At 48.9% G+C, this 13,203-nt stretch overlaps 1 long non-coding RNA gene across 1 annotated transcript; it reads right to left on the bottom strand.

The window, feature by feature from the left end:
- Positions 1-3,483: 3,483 nt before the first annotated feature.
- Positions 3,484-11,098, bottom strand: LOC130609156 (uncharacterized). Its single transcript, XR_008974725.1, has 3 exons — positions 10,917-11,098; positions 10,259-10,448; positions 3,484-3,704 (listed from the first exon to the last, which is right to left on the bottom strand). It is a non-coding gene; the product is annotated as an uncharacterized LOC130609156 (long non-coding RNA).
- Between the last annotated feature and the right edge of the window lie 2,105 nt (positions 11,099-13,203).

Genomic DNA, 13,203 nt, shown 5'->3' with positions numbered 1-13,203 from the left:
CAGCAATTTTCTACAGTAAATAAGAAAAGGAAATGGAAAACCTTGTAGGAAGTCCCAGGCTGCCGAGGCTTTTTAAATGGGCTCAGAGCTCAGGCAAGAGGCAGATTAATCACAAAACAGACACGTTGAACCCGTGCAGAAGATGACATTTCGGGGTAGTGTAAGGAAGAAGGATTAATTGGCTGATGGGACTGGGAACAAAAGAAGCCTGAGCATGAACCGCCAGGTACAGGAGAGTCAGGCTGTGACAGCACCGAGACTATTCAACAACTTTAAGCATGAACACTGTGATCCTATTCTAATGTGCTTGCAAGAAATCGCAGATGATTAATTGGATCATTTCCATATCCTGCTCCTAAGTGAGGTACTTCAGGGAACCTGTGTTTCTGTTGCTGCCTGACCTACACTCACAGGGTGCCAGCCACTCCAAAGAGGCTTCAACATGAAAAAGTGGAGTGATGAGCAGTACATATTAAACAGACAGACAAACCAGGTAACAGCCCCTGCGTCCCCTGAAAAATATCCCACTCCTCTGGTTAACACTTACAAAATGCATGGCATGGAAATATACCCCTCATCCAACCAAAATAAATAACCAGTCACATAACAGGTTGCTGTTGACAGCAAGCAGCACTTGCCAAAGACACCGATGTCTTTTCATGCAGCGTTAGCACTCCAGGATGGTTAATCTTTGCTCAATGGTCCTTTTACCCTAAAAATCCAGGAGATAAATCACAGTGCTTTCTGCATGGGGAAACCCACACATAACACCATGGCCATCAAACCGAGACTCAGATCCCTTTGTCAGTTCCCCCCTCCCATTTGCCACAAGTGCTGCAAGGTAGAGGCAGAAGAAGACAAGGAGGCAGAGCAAAGCTGCTGTGCCTTGGGCACACCTCGCTCCTCCAGCACCGTGCAGGTCTGTTCACTGAGCAGCTGGAGCCTTCCTAATGCTTCATTACCCCCGATTACCAGCGGTGGATCTCCTTGTGTATCTTCAGCCCCAAATATTTAGTTTTCCTGGGGCTGGAAGCTGGCTCTCAGAGCACCTAAAAGCTGTTTTCCACATGTTCTGTTTCTACATAATTATAGTACCCATGAACAAGCAGAAGGAGGGGTTTCTCCTGGCTCAACCCAGGCAGGTAAGCACATGTTCGGTATCGGGCACGGAGGCAAGCCGGCAGTGGGATTATACCTGGAGTGTGCTTAAACACCTCTTGTGTTGGGTAGCCTGCGTGTACAGTGCAGAGCTGCCTTCTCGTGGAGGTGTGTGGAGTCTCTGAGCCAGCCAGGAAGGATCGGAGCCTCAGGACTGGATCTGGAGACTGACCTGAAAGGGTTCAGCTTGTGTCGTTCTAAAAAGCTTCCCATCAGCCCATGACTTCATTTCAGTTTCCCAGCATCACTGAAGCTGCCATTGATTTACTGCTCAATTTCTGGGCAGTTTGGAGAGTGTTTCCCCAGCATAAATGCTATTTATTTGAAGTAGAAATTGAATCTGATGGGAAAATTTCTTTTAATTTGCAAAACCAGAGAAGGTAAAAGGGGCAGAGAGAAAACCCTCCTCCAACTGGCAAGTTTGTACATCACAATGGTGCAAAAGCAGTTCCTGTTCTGATTTAAAGCAAAAACCAAAATACCTTTCCAACACATGGAAAGGACCTACCAGAGCTGCCCCAGTGTGGAGCATCATGGTCAGGATGTTCACAGAGCACATACTGATGGATGAGGGTACAGCTCAGTCAGGGGATGGTACCACAGTTGGTACCATGTACTTGCAGTGCATGACTCCAAACAAACCTATGGAGACTTTGAAAAGCTTCACAGGTACAAACAGGTATGAAACCTAACTACGCAGTCTTTCTTTCTCTTTGCTGAATTTATTTGCCATTTACCCGTGTCTGCACATTTGCATTCTTTGTTCCTGCATTATGTTTGTAATGAATTTTCATTTGTACATTGTAGAGAAACGTCTCTTTCTGTCATCACACAAATGCTGCTTCTTGTTCCCTCATGCACTAACTCAGAAGCAGACACTGTAATTTCCAAGTGTAAAAGAAAACGATGTTTTTGAAGGCTGCGTTCTCTGCAGAATAATTCAAAGTACGTCACGTTTCTTTCACTGCCAGAGCCTTGATCACTGGTTTCTTCTTTCTGCTAATCAGCTGTTACCAGTAACACTGAAATGTAGGTTCCTGGGTGAGCGTTACAAACCCAGAGAAATTGTGACCTGCATTTCCCTGGAGTTCCCTGCTGCCTGCCATTCCCAGAGGAGGAGGACAGCGCTGGCTGCTTGAAAAACATGATGGGTGCAGGAGGGGCTGGTGCACATCAACCTGGAGCAATGCTTGTGTAGGAAACACAGCAGCAGGACAGAGCTGGCCCTCAGTGACCAGCTCTGGATCCTGCTGTGCTGTGAATTGGGATGGCTTGTTCACCCAGAGCTAGGGCTGCTCTTCTGGACAGCTTCAGCCTCCCCAGTTCAAGGTAGGACTAATTATGAATAACAGGCTACACTGTCCTGTTATTGTAGGTTTTTGATTAACATGAGATATTACGCTACAGGGCCCTACAAGAAACCTGGAGAAGGGCTTTGGACAAGTGCCTGTAGGGATAGGCCAAGGGGAATGGCTTTAACCTGCCCGAGGGGAGACTGAGATGAGCTCTTAGGCAAAAGCTCTTCCCTGTGAGGGTGCTGAGGCGCTGGCACAGGGTGCCCAGAGAAGCTGTGGCTGCCCCATCCCTGGCAGTGCTCAAGGCCAGGTTGGACACAGGGGCTTGGAGCAAGCTGCTTTAGTGGAAGGGGTCCCTGCCTGTGGCAGGGGTTGGAGCTGGAGAAGCTTTAAGGTCCCTTCAACCCAAACCAGGCTGGGATTCTATGATTCTCTGCCCCACGCAGCCCCAAGGCTGTGGGACCCCATCATCCCCGCCTGGCTGCACATTGTGTCCCTGCCGCAACCAGAGCTCTGTGCCAGCCTCCACCAGCTCACGGGCTGCAATCAGGTTAGCTGCAATCCGGTGGACCAGATTTTGGTCACCTCAAAAACAACAACATTCCCCTGCTCCCCTCCCAGCCCTCCCACACACACATCTGCCATGCTTTAGCTGCAAAATTAAATCCCCTTTTCACTCAGCTGGCTGGAGTCAGCCCATAACTCATGAGAACAACAGTGTGAAAACAAATTAACCCCTGCAGCGAAGCAGCAGAACTTGGAGGCAGGGGAGGCTGGAGGGTCTCTCCTACAAACCCCTCAGCTTTACCTGTGCTCCACACATCCCAGCACCACCCAGCACACACGGACTGCCTCATCTGAAATGGAATGTTTCCTGCCACAGGCTAGGCGAGACTTTGATCTTCCTGGAATGCCCCGAAATGCCAGCTCCGGTGTCACTTCTCAGTTGAACTGGCGCTTGGGTGCGTTTCCAGAGCAATAACACTCCCTTTCGGAAATTTAAGTTATTCCATCTTATTTAATTAACTGGTTTTGCTGACCCCCCTCTCTGTATTGTATTTCCACTTACCTTGTGCTTCATTAAACTTGCATGAAGCTATCCAGCCGTCAGTGCCTTGCACTCAGGATGCCAGGAACTGTTCTGACAACAGATTGGAAATCACATGTCAAGTAATAAGCAGCTTTTGCTGGGGTTATGAAGACACCTTTGTCCCATAAGGTGGTGCAATTAGCAGGGAAGCAGCCTAGGTCCTAATAGCAAGAGAGAGAGAAGGTGATAGAGAGAAACAGGGTTAAATCTGCTCAGGAGGGAAAGGGGCTGATGACAGCTCTGGGGCTGGCTGGAAAGGGAAGCAGCAGGCAAGGGGAACCGTGGCACAGCCACAGCAGGTTTAGCTCTGCACTGCTCTTTTAATCTCTGCACTGAACTGCAATCCGAGCAGCATAAAACATTTATAGATGCACCGTGCCTTCCCTATGGCACCGCGATAAAACACGCCCTCCTGCAAGTGTCCCCACACAGGTTTGATTCCAGTTGTCAGCATCCGACTGGAATTATTACCTGGATAAAGTCATCCTGAGCAGAGCCGCCAGCCCAGCCCGGGCCAGCCAGGGACCCCACAAGGGACTCGTCAATGTGCTTGAACACCATCACCTGTGCCCACATCTTTACCCCAAACAGGGATGTCAGAGAGATTTCTAGTCCATGGTGCAGGTGCTCCCTCAGGGATTAGCAAATGATGGGAAACGTGCAGCACTGCGTAGCTGCTGATGCATTCTGTGCACCACTCCCTTTTGTGAAAAACCCATCATTATTGGGCAAACTCAGCTCAGTAAAGCAGGGACTGGTGTGAGGAGGTTTAGCTGTGACGAGCCTGTTGCATCCCTAACATTTTTCGGGGAACAAAAAAATCTGATTTGAAGCGACTACATTTTAGACGCTGTTGCTCACTTCTGGTTTAAAGCAGCCCCAAGGAAAACCCAGAAGAAATTACGGTGTGATGAAACCTAAGTGGGATGCTCTGATTGAGAACTCCCATTCGTAACGCTGGATTCTGCGTCAGGAAAATTCTGAGTTTGAATTGTTCAGCGCAGCTGAGTGAGAGCAGGGCTGACATCTCCAGAACGTCCTGCCCATCTCTCCCGCCCACAGCCCGGAGCTGCTTCCAGGAATCTCTATAGGTTTATTTTTAGCTCCCCATTTTCACATAGATTCAAGTCCAGAGCATTTAAGCTCACTCCCGCTTTAGGCAAACACGTTTGGTATTCCGCTCCGGAGCGGAGGGCACACAACAGCAGGCTCTCCAGCAGGTCCCTCTGCAGAGCTCTCCTGCAGAAGGTGACTTGCCCTGCGGCTGCCCTGCTCCATTTGCAGGCGGTAGCGGTCCCTCAGGGACACCGGCTGTAGGAACGGCTTAGGAGCAAGGGTACAGCAATCCTGGGTGAAAGCCTGGCTCCACTGCAGCCATAGGAAACCCCTCAAACCCAGTGACTTTAATGGGCCTGGGATTTTGCTCTTCGCATTAGTAGGAGAAGATAAATTTCAACACATAGATGTGAATATTAAAAATAGGGATGAGTTTTGAGCCCTTCCATAAAGCATTTTAAATGGCAAAACAAGCACACAGGCAAATCCTCCCTGGTGCACTTGCACCCAGCAAAACATGAGAGAGGACCAGCAGTCGGTGCCAGAACAAATTGGTACACAATCATCATCAACAGAAAGCATGCAGACCAACGGCAGCAGTGCCGGGAATGCAGAACGACAGATGAGTCCAACCCTGCTGCTGCTGAGCCAGGGGAGGATTAAATGACAGCCATGGCAGTGCTGTCGGAGCGGGCTGCAGGGCCCTGTCTCACACTGGCCAGCAGTGGAGCACACGTGTTGATCCCTCCCCATTTCCCAGAGCCCCAGAAAAACTCAAGGGACAAAAAATTAGGAAAGCCACCCAAATGCCAGCAGCCAATGGCCGAGGAGCTGCCCCTCATCCGCTGTGCTACCTCGTGTACATCGGGCAGGATTTGGTTGGAGATTTGATCTTTTCCTATGCTCCAAATACAGCGAAGGGGGACCCCAGAACCCCTCGTGCATCAGCTCACTTGTGTTGTTTATTCAAAACCCATCAGTCGGTGGCATTTCCTTCCATTTAGGGTTAATCGTGGCACACAGCACAGTTCATGTGGCACCCCGCTCCCCTGCACAGCACGCTTCAGATTCATAACATTCCCAAATTCTTGCAAATCAGTAAGATTCCAGCTCTGTTGCTCACACTTACAGCGATATCAGCAAACATCAGAGTATCTGAGAGCCCAGTCAGGATACTGTGAGGTTGGAGAAGGGAACCAGCGTTTGATGCTACACCTGGAGAAAGCTTTTTGCCAAGCAGCAGTTCCCAAAGGTGCAGTCGTCGGCTCCAGGTCTACCAGAGCAGCTGAACTCAAGCTCTGGTGAGCTGCTGCCATCAGAGCACAAAGACACGCTCTCAAAACTGTTGAGAAATGCCACACGGTGAGATGCAGTTACCTGCTTTCATCCTCACCTTCGGACACTGCGGTGACTGCACCCAGTTCTACCTCTGAGCATTCTCCTGGGGGAATCAGATATTGCCCAAGCCCCCCCTTTTAAGCTTAAATGCTATCATAACCTTGCTTTTCTTTGTAATTAACTGACAACATTTAAATAAATGATCAAGTGAGTGTTTATGCAGAACTGAGGTCCCGCATGGACATCTCTGAGGGTGTTTGGGCTATTTCTCATACCCAGAGCAGCAAGCATTGCTGTAAAGCCAAGTGTCCACAGTGGCAAGCATTGCACTGCCCTGGCAAGCCCTACGTGAGCGTGGCAGTGGGTTGCTGCAGTGCATCACGCGCCAGAGGCAGGACAACCCAGAGCATCATTCAGCAGAGCCCGTGCTGGCTTCCCTTTTAATCTATGTGAAAATTGGATTTATGGGAGAGGAGTAAGAGCTATCCGAACCCGGCCCATAAAACTGGGAGAATCATATTTTTCTCTCCAGCAAGCAACTTTTAACAGCTCTGCTGGGTGCTTATTTGCAGTCACCAGGCAAAAATTTTCTCTGCTGTTTATGACCCTTTTACTCATTTCTGTGGCAGAGGGGGGTGGGTTGGAGCACGCTGCCAGTGATGCTCTAGTTACCGGGTGTTATTTGCTCCAGGGACTCTTTTGATATGTAGTCCTCTGCTGTACTAATGTCCCCATTAGTCCTGATTGCCTCTGCGGGGGGTGGTAAAGACTTCTGTAACAATGTGCCTCTGAAAATCCTCCTTGAGCCTTTGATATCTTCTTTGTGACATTACCCTCATCTTGCACAAGACAACAGTTTGACTTTGAAATTATTGCAGTTCTGTTGTTGTCATTACTTTGTACTTTACTGTGTAGCTGGATGTTCCTTATGGAGATATCAAGGGGCTGCCAAAGAACCTCCCTTTCTGTGTTCCTCATGTGCTCCTGAGCCACGGAAGTGTGGTGGCTTTAGAGGCTGAACTGAAATGAATGAAGATTTCCTGGTGAAATTCCATAAACTTCCTGTTCATGGGCAGGATGGAAATAATAAAAAGATATTATTTTTTCTCTGGGAAACAACGTAGGACTGGAAATGAAAAACTGAAAATGAGGAGCTAAAAGGCCCTCTCACACCTCTGCTGCCTGGGGAGAACAGCCCCTTTGTGAAAGGGCTTTATATCCCCTGCGATAGCATTTGCTTTAGAAGCGGGTCATAATGGCTGTCATTTTCATCAAGATTAGCCATAGAAAATAGACTTTAAAATACCCAATAAGGGAAGAAAACTTAAATGAACTTTTTTAATTTTGAAGATGACTGCAAAGGCCTGGGAGAATTCCAGGAGGATTCGGAGAAGCTGCAATGAGGTTTCTGCTGCTGTCACCAGCCGTGGACATTGCTCCCAGCAACATCAACACTTGCCAGGAAAGAGGCACGCCAGGCTTGGATTTCACCGTTTCAGTTCTGCTGTGCTCCAGTCCTGAACTGTGATTCAGGCACCTTTGTGTAACGTGCAGTTCCTGGAGCCAGACAGCAATTTGCTGTTTCTGTCTCCAGCTCCTTTGGTTCAAAGATCACTAACGTTATTTCCCATTACAGCTCATGCCTTAAAAATACAAAGCAAGGGCAAGAGCAAAGCTTGAAAGACATCCCCATGCTGGAAAGCTCAGCAGCAAACAGCACACAGACGCAACAGAGTGCACAGGTACAAAACCAAGCAGAGGGTCACCTCCGTTGTCAGTTGTTAGCAGCATTCCAACACCTAAAAGGGCAACAAGAAAGCTGGAAGGGACTTTAGACAAGGGCCTGTAGGGACAGGACAAGGGGAATGGCTTTAACCTGCCAGAGGGGAGACTGAGGTTGGAACTGGATGAGCTTTAAGCTCTCTTCCAACCCAAACTATTCCATGACATATGTAACCCAAGGCATATCCAGCCCTGAGCCCATGCGGTTTCACCGTATCATCTGCAAGAAGCCCCATCACCACCATCAGGCACCTCTCCGTGCTGGAACCACGCTTCTTGTCCCTGGGGTGAGCTGTGCACAAGAGAGGACCCAGAGAGGGACAATGGGGTGATCGAGATGCTCTTTGCTGCAAGTTCAGCCCACGTGGAGGTCCCAGGGGGAGAAAAGGCTTTTCCTGCATGAATTTGCTGTGCTGCTGGTGCTGTCGTGTTTGCGCGTTTGCAGGATGCGGATAAGAAGGGCATCAAATTTGAATGTTATGCTAATAACATCTGTGTACTTAAATCAGCACTGAGCAGCTGGTACATTTAAAACAGCCCCCAGCATGTCTGAACACTCTGTAAATACAGAGTTAGTATCTCCTGGGATCAATTTATCATTAATAAGTTATAAAAACAGGATTTGATGCACACTGAAATAAAAATCGTATCCAAAAAAGCCTGTTCTTTACTTCCATTTTCTACTCATCTTAACCCTCTGGTGTGTGAGGCCCCCTGCCAGACATTGAGTTGCACAGATGGACTTGGGATTGGCCTCATCCTGCCCAGGACATCTAAGCACAAAGCACAGCATCCTGTGACTCCTGTGCAGTCAATGAGGAGATGCAGGCACCTGTAAAGGGGATATGGGCCGTGACTTCTCAGCTCAGCGCCTGACACCTCAATGTGCAGGTTAGGGCCTTGGTGTATGCTGCCAAGTGATTCACCTTTACTTAGCATGCCCAGCTTCACTAAATACGCTACAAGGACCTGCACGTCACCAACAGACTCCAGATAGCATCGGAACTTACTTTGAACACTTTGGGATGCCACCTACTGAGTTGTAAAAATTAATGATAATTACTGGGATGAAATGGATCCCTTCTCCTCTTATGCTCTGAAATAATCTGTTGTGAGCAGGCATTGAACATACATATCCTGTACTGCGCTTCTTATGCCTCCTGGATCCACAGACTGGTGACTGCTTCATTAAACACATATTTTATGCATCCTATAAGCTCAGGGAAACTGTATAATTCAGGGTACCAGCCAAGGTGTGCAGGTGGCATTTTGATTGATGCTGTGTGTATCTGTAAAACTAAGATACGCCTCTGCTTATTTGGTTGTGGTTTTTTCTCCTGCTCATCTCTTCCTGGAACACTTTTATCTCACTCCAGTAATTGCCAGCAAAACTCACAAACAGTCAAGTCCCTGAGTAAACCTTATCAGCCATGTTACACTGAACAGCACTCCCCTCCACTTCCATATGGGTCTCATCACCAAAGGCAGTCACGGGTGTCCTTGTCCTACAGGATTTGGTGCACTGGAGACACGTCCGGCAGAGGGATCCCAGAGAAGGGATTGGATTGAGGTTTTATTATGGGCCTGAGCTGTGCATGCTAGGAAAGGCAAATGCAGATGGTAATTTGTAGTTTTGTCCAGCTCCACCCTGGCTGGAACTGAGAACTGAGACATGAGCCGCGCCAAAGCCCATTGCATCGGTTTATGATCTCAAACAGCCCCAGGGGCAGGGGCTGACAGCCTCGGGAGCATAAGATCAGTTGTGCAAAATGCCAGTCCTGCCCCGCACTGACTGCGCCAGCTGCGCAGCTGCGGAAGCTCTGCCTGGGAGGCCCGTGAGATCTTTATCAGGGCAATGCAAAGCCCGGTGCTGTTTGTCTGACTGACGGTTTCCCACTCCCCACACCACGTGGAGCCCGCGAACACCCAGCAGCCGTTCCTGTAAACCTGGAGGAAGCGGCCCTGGGCAGTTTGCTGCGGCAGCTGCTGTGATTGATGGGCTGGAAGCGCTGTCCTGCCTGGTGGGGAGATGGGGAGAGGTTTGTTTGGGGGTTACCCTCGCTGGGGTTACGACTGACGGTGGGTTCCAGGCTGGTTGGTTTCTTAATATTCCTGTGTGAGATGTGAAAACCTGCATTAACCCTACATGGGAACGGGGGGCAGGGTCCCTGGTTTAGCACCCGGAAGCCATGCTGAACAGAGAACGTCTCCCTTGCCTTGCGCCAGCCGCTCTCCCCTTCCCAGCAGGTGGCTTCAGTTAATGAGTCCCTAGCAAGAGCCATGCCCATCCGCTGAGCCTTGCTCTCACCACTGCAGGTTGGCCTCTCCTGACCTAAGCTCTCTACATTGCACCAGGGCTTTAAGGATTCTTGCTGACATGCAGGGACATCCCTAAGATGCGCACACTGAGAGAACCTCGGGGTGAAAACGAACAGGATAGAGAAGACGACGCGTAACTACTGGGTACATGCACAAGAACAAGTTTCCTCTCTGGTGTCTGCTGTCCCAGCCCTTCCCTCAGCGCCGACATTCCACATACCTTGTAAAATCCTGCTTTGGTCTGTAAACTCCTGTGAGGTTTTTGCTGGTCCTCCATCACTCAGGTTGTGCTCTCGTGGTTACCAGAGCCCCCAGCAGGTACAAGTAGTGCTGCTGCAGCTGCTGAAATAGCAGGAATTCTTCGCAGAACCATGGGAAGGAGGGTGGAAAATCAGCCTTTCTCCAGCAAGCTGTGAATGTGTAAATAAGCACGAGCAGTGTAATTATTTTTTCCAAGCAACACAAACAGGACATTTTCCTGGCCAGAAACAAGAAAAATTTCTTGATGCACTGGGATGCCGTATACAGGAGATTTGTTGCGTATTCGATTGCATTTAACATTTGTTGTCTCTCCTGCTCTCTCAGCTGAGCAGTGCAGCATTAGGTGGTCATCTTGATTTTTGTACTTTCTTAATCACATTTGTAAGAGATTTACCCAGTGCTCAGCCCTTCATTGACAAAACCCGACTAAACCCATCATTAGGTAGGTATCGAATGAGAGATCAACTGAAGTGATCAATAACAACCAAGTATAAAATTAAAAGCTATTTTTCCTCCATGCACCATGCAGTTTTCTGCTAACCTGCACATAACCCCTTCACTTCACACTGGTTCTGCTGGAGATGTGCGACTTTCTGCAAGGTTAGGAGATGGTTTACCTCGACAGCCGATGGGAATGAGTCCAAACCCCCCAGCCAGTAACCTTGCCCTTATCCCTTCTGTCCACAGGATATTTCTGGACTGCTCCTCAGTCGTGTCTGGCTGAACCTGCTGGATTCAGTCCATGGTGGCAGAGAGCTGCTGGGGACCGGCACTGGCAGGTAGCTGCCATCCGAGGCACCGTCTGTCCAAGCAAGAAAACGGTTAACCAGGAAGCACATCCTGTGCCTCACAGAGCTGTGCTTTGACTGAAGAACTTGACCCAAACATTAATGAGAATCAACCAAAACACATCTGTAGTTCTTGTGAGGTATAAAAATCCCAGGTTACCACAGAACAAATCACTAGGTAAAACAAAGGAGGATTGCTAACCAGTGCTTTGTGAGATAACCAAGACTTTAACTGGGTTTGGGCAGTTTTGCCAAATGCTTAAATTTAGGAACTAATTTGCATGTTGCCCATGAACAAACATTTGTGCCCATTTGGTTATTTCTCGCATTTCTGAGCAGTCAGTTCCGGCTCAGGGCACCAGTGTCAGCCAAGAGCCGCCTCCTGCAGTTACCGAGATGGTTAAATCTGGTGACAAAGAATGTGCAGAGGAAACAAAACCATTACGTATGTAAATAACAGTCACTAACCCCTCTAATGTATCTGCTCCAGGAATACGCTGTGCAGGCTCTGAGGCAAGATAATGCTCCCTGCGCCAGCGCAGATAGAGCCGGGCGGCAGCTTGTCCTTTTCTGGGAGAAGCAAGGGTGAACGAAAACCCAACACGTGAGCTGTTTGGGAGATGTTGGTGAGATTGTCTTGGTCTGAACGGAAGCGGTCGGAAAGGAAACAGTGCTCTTCCAGGTTTGCCTGGTGCCACTTGGGATGCTTGTGGGGCTTTTTCTGCTTCTGAGGAATTTTGTGCTTTGTCAACTGCAACTCAACCTCCTTCCACCGCCACTGCTGCAGCACCCGCTTTTACATTTAGATTCTTGGCACAAGGAACAAATAGAGCCCATTGTCACTGGTGCTCGCTGCCTTCTGCTGTGGCACCGTGCTCATTACAAGAGCGATTTAAATTTCAGATTCTGTAACTGAAACGCAGAAGCCACGAGGTAAGAGCTGATTGATGAGGAACTGTCACCTGCGCATCTTGATCTCTGTGTATCCGCAGCACCAGGTAGTCATCTTCCCTGCCCCAGAGCTCAGCAGGCTCTTGCTGCTCCCCCTGAGCATAACAGTCTAAGGAGGAAAGAATGAGCAATAAATAGATACGGTTACATACAGCCTAATCCAGTTTAAGGATATGAAAAGACCCTGCCAGACACAGCAGCCTTGCTCTACACCACCTTCCTCCATAAAAATAGAAAAGGGGGCTCTGAAGGTCAGTGGCAGGAACCAGCTGATGACCAGCTACCAAGCACTGAAGTTTTGTTGTATTAAGATACCCCTGCATAAACCCCCCACCCCGGGGTCAATAATCCCATCTCTCACACCCCAGCCCAGCCTCTTCCAAATGAGCAGATGAAATGGGACTTTGTTCTGCAGCACTTGGGCAAATGCAGAGCTTGAGACGCTGTCCTGCCTCCCAAATCCTCCTCCACCCCAGCATCCTCATTCCTTCCCTGGCAAATTCACTGCGCTTTTAAGGTTCTCCAGATTTAACTCAATCACGTTCCCAGGGGCTGGCAGGAGAGAACAGAAATAAAGAAATCAATCACTCGATGAGAGACAGGCTTGAAGCGGCGCCAGAACTAATAGTGCCGAATTCGGGAAGGGAGCATTTCAATATTTATTAGGAAGGGATGCTTCTGACAGATGTTTACAAGTCTGTTTCTCCCAGCGCTGCCTTCAGAAGGCTCCCGCACCTTCCCCAAGGCACAGAGGGCATTCCTTTGCAGAGCTACCTCCACGAGCCTTGCAGAGGATTGCTATCACCACTTCTGCAGTGAGATCATCCAGAGGCAGGCTGGCGCTCAGTCCATTTCAACTCCTTTTTGCCCTTCATGGACTTCGGGGTTCCACCCTTCCTCATTGCAGGTGACTACATTTTCATTGTTGAACTGCACTCAGTCACATAAAAATGACTGAGGGCAACAGGTAACCATTCATTACCATGGGAATGTGGGTTTCCTGCGCAGATAATTCAGAATTGCTTCAAACACCACATCAGGTTAAGATGTTTAATGTGGAAATGAACAGGTCAGCCCCTGGAAAGCAGGACTGAAGGTGCAACGTTGCTTAAACAAGTGCCAGCCACTTGTTTAATCTACTTGTGACAGCATTAAATATAACTTA

This window comes from Pezoporus wallicus, unplaced genomic scaffold (assembly GCF_028554395.1).
Source record: "Pezoporus wallicus isolate ANWC-B61680 ecotype Strahan unplaced genomic scaffold, APGP_CSIRO_Pwel_v1 contig_13614, whole genome shotgun sequence".
In the NCBI taxonomy this organism is placed as follows: Eukaryota; Metazoa; Chordata; class Aves; order Psittaciformes; family Psittacidae; genus Pezoporus; species Pezoporus wallicus.
This window is presented reverse-complemented; position numbering and strand designations above follow the sequence as displayed.